Here is a 10,553-nt window from a genome sequence, read left to right on the forward strand (position 1 = left end):
TTGGGTATCTGTATATCTATACATATAGACTGTGTAAAACACATATATACAGGCACACATGGCACATTTTCTCACCCTTCTAAGGAAGAGTGAGAACTTCCTTTGTGAAGAAAGAATGAAAAAGGTACATCCCATGTTGAAGAAGCAAAATAACTATCCAGCTCAGTTGTTGAATTGCTCAATACCTCAAAATTGCTTCTGGGTTCCAGAGGATTAGAGGAATACTGGTACCATGATTCCAGGTGTATTGAAACTGCATCATGGAAGCATTATGAGTGAAATATGCCCTTCAAATGGATGGGCTGGAGTTTCTTACAGGGGCATGTCCCCCATTCTGTTCAAAATGCTCTTCCCCTCCCAGTTGAGGGAATTCCCTGATGGTCCAGTGGTTAGGACCTGGTACTTTCACTGCTGGAGCCTAGGTTTGATCCCTGGTTGGGGAACTGAGATCCCACATGCCACATAGTGAGGCCAAAAAATAAATTAGCACAGTTGAATTCTGCTGCTGCTTAGCTCTGATGTCGCCTCTTCTGAGAGGCTTCCATTTTCCCCAGACTAAAGCCATCCCCCCATCCATTCTGCAATCTCTATTCTATTACCCTGTCTCTCTCTCTCTTGTTTTTTTTTGATAGCTAAGTAGTGGGTTTATTCAGATTCAAAGAGAAGCACACTCCACAGACAGAGTGTGGGCCATCACAGAGGACAAGTCTGGCTACCCTCTATTATTTTTAATGACGCTTATCATTGTCTGGAATGACCTCATTTTATTCCTGTATTGATTCATCTCCCTTCTGTCTCCCAGCATGCTCCCCACCCCACACTAGAAAGAAAATGCTGTAGTGTTCTTTTCCTTTTTGTTTCTGCTACCTGAAATAATGCATAGCACATGCATACATGCTAAGTTGCTGTAGTCGTGTCTGACTCTCTGTGATCCTATGGAGTATAGTCTGACAGGCTTCTTTGTCCATGGGATTCTCCAGGCAAGAATACTGGAGTGGGTTGCTATGCCTTCTTCCAGGAGATCTTCCTGACCCAGGGGTCGAACCCACATCTCTTACGTCTCCTGCATTGACAGGTAGGTTCTTTACCATTAGCACCACCTGAGAAGCCCCACATAGCACATCAGTTCAGTTCAGTCACTCAGTTGTGTCCGACTCTTTGCGACCCGATGAATTGCAGTACGCCAGGCCTCCCTGTTCATCACCAACTCCTGGAATTTACTCAGATTCACGTCCACCGAGTCAGTGATGCCATCCAGCCATCTCATCCTCTGTCATCCCCTTCTCCTCCTGCCCCCAATCCCTCCCACTATCAGAGTCTTTTCCAATGAGTCAACTCTCCGCATGAGGTGTCCAAAGTACTGGAGTTTCAGCTTTAGCATCATTCCTTCCAAAGAAATCCCAGGGCTGATCTCCTTTAGAATGGACTGCTTGGATCTCCTTGCAGTCCAAGGGACTCTCAAGAGTCTTCTACAAACACCACAGTTCAAAAGCATCAATTCTTTGGCGCTCAGCTTTCTTCACAGTCCAACTCTCACATCCATATATGACCATTGGATAAACCATAGCCTTGACTAGACAGACCTTAGTTGGCAAAGTAATGTCTCAGCTTTTGAATATGCTATCTAGGTTGGTCATAACTTTGCTTCCAAGGAGTAAGCGTTTTTTAATTTCATGGCTGCAGTCACCATCTGCTGTGATTTTGGAGCCCCCCAAAATAAAGTCTGACACTGTTTCCACTGTTTCCCCATCTATTTCCCATGAAGTGATGGGACCAGTACATCATGAGAAACGCTGGGCTGGAAGAAGCACAAGCTGGAATCAAGATTGCCGGGAGAAATATCAATAGCCTCAGATATGCAGATGACACCACCCTTATGGCAGAAAGTGAAGAGGAACTAAAAGCCTCTTGATGAAAGTAAAAGTGGAGAGTGAAAAAGTTGGCTTAAAGCTCAACATTCACATAGCACATAGTTAAGGCTTAATAAGTATTTGTCAAATGAATAAGCGCATAAATGACTACTACCTCCCCAGCACATTTTAGTTTTAGGTGACTCAGGGTAATAGACATACAATGTCTGTCCCCTTAGACCAGACTCTTCCTTTTTGGGAGAAAACAATCACCTTATTTAGGACAGGATATACATTGGCATCCCATTCTATAGTGCAGAGTCAGACCTCTAGGCCTGAAGAACTTAGAGCCTGGGAACTGGCCAGGGCTATTAAGTAGTTGTTTTAGCTGCACTGACTCTTGAGCTGGGAAATGTTGGCCACTGTACTCCTCATCTGTTCCTTGGTGGGGAGGAGTAGCGATACTGGTGAAATGCCTTGGGAGATCTCTGACTGCTTTCTAGGAGACAGGGGCTGAATTCCCTGAGAGCAGAAGCTTATGTGAGGTGGCTGTGAATCCGGAGAGGGGGGCGAGCAGGGGGACTCTGTTCTCAGCTGGAACCTTGGCAGCCCCTGTGCACGTGACAGGCAAACAAGTCACTAAGGCAGCTGTGTCTCACTGTCAGAACCAAAAGTGCGTCCTTGTACACTTGAAGGTGTAATTTTTTTTTGTTGCTTCCCTGCTTGTTTTTCTTCTGCTCACTGATCAAATTTTTAGTTCAGACTCTCAGCTGTGCTGCCTTGCAGACAATCTGAAGTCACATTACAAACTAAAACTAGGCACATTTTGCCCTTGTATGAAAATCAGATGAAATGGTTAACTTCTCTTAAGTAACAGAGCAGAAAATAATTCCTCTGAACCTGATCACTTACATCAGGGGTCCCCACCCTCTGGGCCACAGACTGGTACTGTGTTAGGAACCAGGCTGCACAGATGGAGGTGAGTGGTGGACAAGTGAGCTGGATGAGCAAGCAAAAGCTTCATCCCCTCCCCATCACTCACCCATCACCCCTAGATGAGACCGTCTAGTTGCTGGAAAACAAATTCAGGGCTTCCATTGATTCTGCATTATGGTGAGTTGTTTAGTTACTTTATTATATATCACAATGTAATAATAGAAAAAAGTGCATAATAAATGTAATGTGTTTGAATCATCCTGAAACTATCCCTCCTGTTCTCCTGATCCTGGAAAAATTGTCTTCCATGAAACTGGTCCCTAATGCCAAAAAGGTCGGGGACTGCTGACTTACATAGACATCCCATATCTATTATTGTGATAAATTCTTAGAAAAACTCTCTGAAGCACCCATGGTGATCTTGTAACAAAGCGCAGCCCAACACAACACTTAGCATGTGGCCATTGCTGTGTGCCATTACCTCAGCAATTTGGCCAGTTTAGGGAGTCCTCTAAATGTTTTCTCATTATTTGCCTGCACATTTAAAATGTCTTACAGAATTAAAACACAAGAATTACACTTTCGTAGTGGACCACCATCTAAAACTATATTCTAAGTTCGAGAAGATAGCTGGGGCATAATAAAAATAATTCTGGTCATAGAATCTCATTGCCAGGGTTTCAAGTTCCAGCCCTGCCCCTTTTTTAATGGCTTACCTTGGAAAATCATCCTCTCTGAGCCTCACCGTCCTCATCCACTTGTGAGTGTGTGCTCAGTCATGTCGGACTCTTTGTGACCCCACGGACTGTAGCCAGCCAGGTTTCTCTGACCAGCCAATGGTTACCAGGGGACTGTGAGTATTCATGTTCAGCTACTAGTTGGCATCGTAGTGGGCCCCTCCCTCAAGTGACCAACTGTCAATGAGTGACCGTTAGTGGTCCTGCTCAGCCATTGGTCAGCATTGCAGTGGGCTCCTGCCCTAAGTGACCGACTGTCAATGAGCGACCGTTAGTGGTCCATTCAGCAAACAGTTGGCAGAGTGGTGGTTGTCAGACTGAGAATGAGCTAAGAGGTGAATCCTGGCCTTCTCTCTTGGGGCCTTGGATCAGTGGGTGAGATGGGGGGCCCAGCTGGGGGCTGTGTCCTGCAGGGCTCCATAACCCTCACCAGGCCTCCTTCTGGCCTTGGCTCAGGCCTTGAGGTGGCGGTGAATCTCTCCCCAGTCCCTGCCTCTGTGACCTAATGGTGGTGGCCGTCTTCCTGAGACACAGTCTGAAGGACCTGCCCCCGCTGTATGGGTGGCCTGAGGGCCAGCTGGATCCTGGGCGCCTGGCTCCTCCAGGGATGACAGCTGGGCAGGGTATGGGGACCTAGTGCTGAGGGCGCTGCCAACTGACCTCTGCCTCCTCTCAGCCAGGACTGGGACCTCAGAGAGTGAAAGTTGTGCCCTGTGACGTTGCCCTTCCTAGTAACAGTGAAGAGCTCTTGTTTGATGGAGATTTATAGGAGCATTGTTGCCTGACCATGACTGACATTGAGAACAAAGGATCTGACACCCAGAAGTTTGCAACAAGTAACCATGCCTCTCCCTCACCTCTCCTAGACAGGGGCTTTGCTGGAAGCCTTTGTGGAGTTTGGGATTTCTAAGGCATGGGTCTCTCCGATCTCCTTGGATGGCCCTCAGTAAACCTTTGTCTGTTCCAAACTCTGGTGTTTTGGTATTTTTGGCTTCCCGGGCACTGGTCACACAAACTTGTGTTGCAGTTAGTAAGCTCTTTTTATCTCCATCTTAAGTCTGCCATTGCAGGAGATGTGGGTTCCATCCCTGGGTTGGGAAAATCCCTTGGAGAAGGAAATGGCAACCCACTCCAGTATTCTTGCCTGGGAAATCCCATGGACAGAGAAACCTGGCTGGCTACAGTCCGTGGGGTCACAAAGAGTCGGACACGATTGAGCACACACTCACATGTGGATGAGGACGGTGAGATTCAGAGAGGATGATTTTCCAAGGTAGGCCATTAGAAAAGGGGCAGGGCTGGAACTTGAAACCCTGGCAATGAGATTCTATGACCAGAATTATTTTTATTATGCCCCAGCTATCTTCTCGAACTTAGAATATAGTTTTAGATGGTGGTCTACTACAAAAGTGTAATTCTTGTGTTTTAATTCTGTAAGACATTTTAATTTTAAATGTGCAGGCAAATAATGAGAAAACATTTAGAGGACTCCCTAAACTGGCCATGCAGCAACTCGTGTGTGTGATTGCTCCTGGGTAGGTGTTGAGGATCAATTGTGCAAAGAAGTTTTCAGATTCAGGAAAATGAAATAAAAGTGGTTTTTTTTTTTTTGGACTATAATTCTCAGTAGGCCCCAGGCTTGAATATCTTTACCACTTCCTTCCTAAAATGTTTCATCCTGTCCACTGCTAATTTTATAATGGAATTATATATGTGATAACTACCTTTGAGCATTGAAGAATTCCACAGTTCCATTTATATTCCAAAACTCTTCAACTATGTAAAGCTTTTATTACCCCGAGGAAAACTTACTACAGACTATCTTTGTGACTAGTGCTCTGTGTGTGTGTATGTATGTGTGTGTGTGTGTGAGAGAGAGAGAAAACATGTAGTGGTCATTATGCGTAAGGCTGTGCAAGATTCTTGTTGAGGCAAATGTTAGGCACAGTACCTATCTTCAAGGAGACTGTGTTCTAGTTGAAGCATTATTAGAAGATGAATAACAGTAATGCAAGATAGGGTGGGTTGTTTAATAGAAGCTTTGCCAGGACCACCTGGGCTTCAAGAGAGACTTTAGTCTCATATCTGATGGGGCAGGGAGTTTTTGAAATGGGAGTCTTGAAATGAAATATACAAAAGGAGGTATATTTAAACATTCAGATACAGGAAGGGTATCCTAAGCAGACAGAAGTAAGTTAACAAAGGTGAAGAGTCACAAGAACAGACTTATTTAGAGAATAGTATATTAGTTTGATTAGAATTTGGACTCTTCCTAGAATAGTGTTTCATATAATAAAAAATTTAAAAAAAAAGGTACTGTTTAGCAGTATACCTCAGTCTACTCCACCCACCCACACCTATCGGAAGGGACTCCATTAATCCACATGTACACATGTGTAGTTGCTTTCAGTGCTGTATGGAAGCTAAGCAGCTTATGGAATACTGAATTAGAGTCCTTCAGAATCACTTTAGTGGTGTTAATTATAGCTTACTTTGGTCCCCTTACCTGCTTAGCAGATTCCTGTAAAGCTGTTAAGTCATAGCTAAAACAGTTATCTATGGAACTGATCAAAATTAGCTCATGAGATTTTCAGATCAGTTTATGGTCCATTGGGGGACTTTGGGGACCCATCAATAGTCCATGGATTAAATTTTGAAAAACAGTGGCTGAAAGGGATGATGGGTGATAAAGCAAATGATGCTATGTTGTAGAGATTCTTTCAGGCCAGAATGAAGGGTTGTACTTAATTGCCATTGAGGGTATTTGAATAGAGGAGTAGAGTTGAGGTTTTATTACAAGAAAGAAACAGTGCTTTGAAAGGATTGGAGAAGGGAGAGTTTGCAGTATAGATAACCAGGTAAGAGAGGTGACGGCTAGAGGTGTGGAAGTGGAAACAGATGATAGTGAACTTGCAGAGACAGGATTGACAGACTTGACAAGTTGATGGGGAAAGATAGAACAGAAGGCTTGGCTAGTATGACTGGATACATTATGAAAATGGTGCTAGGAACACAAACTGGAAAGTTCAGTGTTAAAGCTCTTTCACTAGGGAAAACAATTGCTGAGAAATTGGGAATGTGAAAAAGAATTGTAGAAACTTCTAGGAAATGGGTGGTGAATTGCATGTGAATAGTGTTGTATTCCAACCAAAATCTTTGTCATAGGATATTGGTTAACATTAAGGGACTGATGTCATAGAGCCAAACAGTTCCTTTACTGAGATGGATGTGATTCATAGGCAGTACTAAGGCTATTCAAGTACCTACTTGGGGCTTTACAGATGGTGTTAGTGGTAAAGAACCTACCTGCAAATGCACGAGAGGTAAGAGACCCGGGTTCGATCCCTGAGTTGGGAAGATCCCCTGGAGGAGGACGTGGCAACCCACTCCAACATTCTTGACTGGAGAATCCCATGGACAGAAGAGCCTGGAGGGCTACAGGTTATAGGGTCGAGAAAGGTCAGATACAACAGAGGCGACTTAGCATGTAGCATGCATAAGGGTATCCAAAGTTGAGACATGTCAGGGAGTATGTATCCTCCTGACAGCATTACTCTGTTGCACAACTCTAGCGGGTACCATTCACTTGGATAATTGTGAGTGATGTCCTTTGGATGTGTGCAGTATGGCAGCCTGGATTCTTGTTGAATGACTTCTTTTTTGAATTGCAGTAATTTGCTTTAGATTATTTTGCATTGAAAGTAAATGTAAGAGTTTTGTGGGGACAGTGCCATTTGGGCCGAGTTAGTTCTCCTGCCTCTGTTTCCAGTGCTTCATTCCCATCAGTTTTATTGTCCTCATCATGTGACATTGCAATTTTTGTTTCCAGGTCCACTCCCCCCCTCAAGGGCAAGGGTAGGGAAGAACAGATGATGGTGTAAGAGAATGTCCCAGTTTTTCAGCACGAAGACACAAGCTGCATAGAAGAGTAGGGGGGAATGTCAGGTTCTCTTGAGTGGTAATTGTCTAAAAGCACAAAGCTGTATTCATGCATCTGTATAAGATTTGGCCTAGAAAATCATGGAGAATCTAGGGCTTTGTTAATGGTGATAGAGAAAATGAAAAGCATGTCACAGTTTTGAGCTTATTTTGATAAGGACTGATACCTGAAAGAAACCTCTTTTAACTTTCAAATACCTTCAAGAAAGTTTATAGAGAAACTCCCATATTTTTCTTGAGCAGTGTTTTTATTTTATTGTAATTAATTTTTTCAGTTGAAGCATAGTTGCTGTACAATATTGTCATAAATGTACAATGTGCGTGTGGAAGTGTTAGTTGCTCAATCATGTCTAACTCTTTGCAACCTCATGGACTGTAGCCCACCAGGCTCCTCTGTCCATGGAATTCTCCAGGGAAGAACACTGGAGTGGGTAGCCATTCCCTTCTCCAGAGATCTTTCTGACCAAGGGATTGAATCCAGATCTCCAGTGTTGCAGAAGGATTCTTTATGATCAGAGCTACCAATAGTGATTTATAATTTTAAAAGATTATATTTCATTTATAGTTATAAAATATTATCTACATTCCCCATGTTGTACTATATATGCTTATAGTTTATTTTATGGCTAAAACTTTGTATCTTAAACCCCTACCCTGTATTTCCCCTCCTTCCTTCTCTCTCTGAACTGGTGCCCACCAGCCAGTTGTCCACATCTGTGAGCCTGCTTCTTTTTTGTTTTATTAACTAGTTGTATTTTTTAGATTCCACATAAGTTATATTATACAGTGTTTGTCTTCCTGTCTGTACAGTCAGGCTTTTATCAGTAACTAATATTGTGATATGAATGAATTGGTCAAACCGAACAATTCTTTCTAGCCACCTGGGAGAAGGGCATGAGGTGATGAGTGGGTGCCTTGAAAAACAGCAAGAGGTTTACCTGTGTGGAGTTTTTGACTTGTCAGTAGCAGAGGTGAGGGAGAGTGCCTGCAGAGAAGGGAGGAGCTCAGAAAGTTGAGGCTTTGGGCCAGCAGAGGTAATGTTGCCTACTTTTATACTTTTGGTAAGAGTTTTCTTTTTCCCCCTGCTGGGCCAGAAATACTGATGACTCCCTTGTACTGGTCTGTCTGTATGTTTTACACCTGGCCCACACCTCATACCAGTTCAGTTTTACAAACACCTTGAAGCTATTTCCTTGTTAAAGCCATGAAAATTCTGAAAATTTGCCTCTGTTATATAACAGAGATAAAAAGGTGATTCATGGGCTCATGAGGAGCTCCGACAAACCAAACCTGCAAATGACTCATAGTTTAAAAGAAATTTTGTCAAATAGGTTCAGGGTAACCAGTTCCTGGGGATTTGTGTGACTCTATCTGGCCCCAGGGTTCAAGTCACTATTTCTTGCCCTTTATTTTGGCTAGGCCATGTGGATCTGTGGAAGAAAGGAGTATTGAAGGAGACTAGGGGTTTTTCAGGAGATGTGGCTTGAGGGGAAGGTGCAGAGGCTTAAACCAGGATGGGACAAACAGAATCTGATGTCTCAGGTGCCAAGTAAAACAGTGCTGAAAGTGAGATGCACAAACTTTTTCTCTAGAGAGAATCGTTGGGATGATCTGAGAGAGGAGACAGGAAGCTTTTCTTTAAGGCTTATATCATGAGTTCCTTTATAATTTCCCTCAAAAGGGAAATTCTGACCACGTTCCTGCAAAGGAACAGCACTTGCTCACTCCAGCTGTGTGGATGAGATCCTGTGATGGTTAATTTTATGTGTTAACTCAACTGGGACATGGAACTGAGATGTTTGGTCAAACATTACCTTGGATATTTCTGTAAGGGTGTTTTTTGAACATGGTTAACATTGAAATCAGTGGACTCTGGGTAAATTCTTCCATAAGTGGGTGGACTTCATCCAGTCAGTTGAAGGCCTTCATAAAACAATTGATCTATGCTGAGCAAAAAGGAATTCTGTGGGCATACAGACTTTGGAGCTTACACCTTTAGCTCTCCCGGGTCTCCAGGCTTCTGGTTCACCCTGAAGATTTTGGACTTGACAGTCTCTGCCATTGTGTGAACCAGTTCCTTAAAATCTCTGTCTCTCTCCCCCTTCCCCCACAGTATTAGTTCTATTTCTCTGGAGAAGCCCAATACAGATCCCATGAGGGATTCTTTCTTTATTAGGATAGGATAGGCTATACTGTGGTAGCCAACAAGTTCTAAAACCCCGTGATTTAATACAGCAAAACGTTTCTCACTTTAGTTGTGTGTTCACAGAAGGTGAGCTCAGTTCTCCTCATTCGTGACCCCCAGCGACAGAGTCCTCTTTGACTGGAAGGACCATAATCATCATGGCAAAGGGAGGGGAAACGGCTGCCTCTTAAAGATCCCACCTGGCTGCGGAAAGGCCACGTCCACTCTTGTTCATTTGTCTATTGTCAGTCTTGTGGCAGCCTTTTATTTCAAAGTGGGCTGTGGAAGAAGAATCCTGCCTGGTGCCCAGAAGGAGAACAGGAACACTTTCTAAAGTACTCCCCAGTCCCTCACTTCTTAAATGATGGTTAGATGGGCACTTCCATGGGCCTGTGATTGGGTGGATGGACACTTGGATTCTCTGGATAGTTTTCCTGCCTGAGAAGAAATTCAACATAGAGGAAAGTGGAGCTGAGATGAATTCTGGTAATATGCTTTTCGAGGTCCTGGATCCAGCTGTGTCTGAAGCTGCCCCTGAGTTCTGAGTGTTAGGAAATAATACAACCCATCTTTTGGTTTCCTTGAGCTGGTTTGTATGGGTTTCCATCACTTGCTGTCACAAGTTTCTGGACTAATACAGGGATGATAGAAAACTAATTGATTTCTAGATTCTCGGACACACACTGGTCCTTGAACACCTGCTGTCCTTTCCTATTTTAACACTTGTACTTGTCCTTGTGCTTAAACTTTGCCATTTCCTTCCATTGACTAGCCAAAGTCTTTCTTCCATTCTATTTTGTTACTGTCACCAGGACAAAGTGATACCCAATCTACGTCCCTCTCCTATCTTCAACCCAAATCAATCTTTTCCTTCTATGTTATTGTAACAGTGCACTTGAACTTCTG

Source organism: Ovis aries, chromosome 5 (genome assembly GCF_016772045.2).
Source record: "Ovis aries strain OAR_USU_Benz2616 breed Rambouillet chromosome 5, ARS-UI_Ramb_v3.0, whole genome shotgun sequence".
Lineage (NCBI taxonomy): Eukaryota > Metazoa > Chordata > Mammalia > Artiodactyla > Bovidae > Ovis > Ovis aries.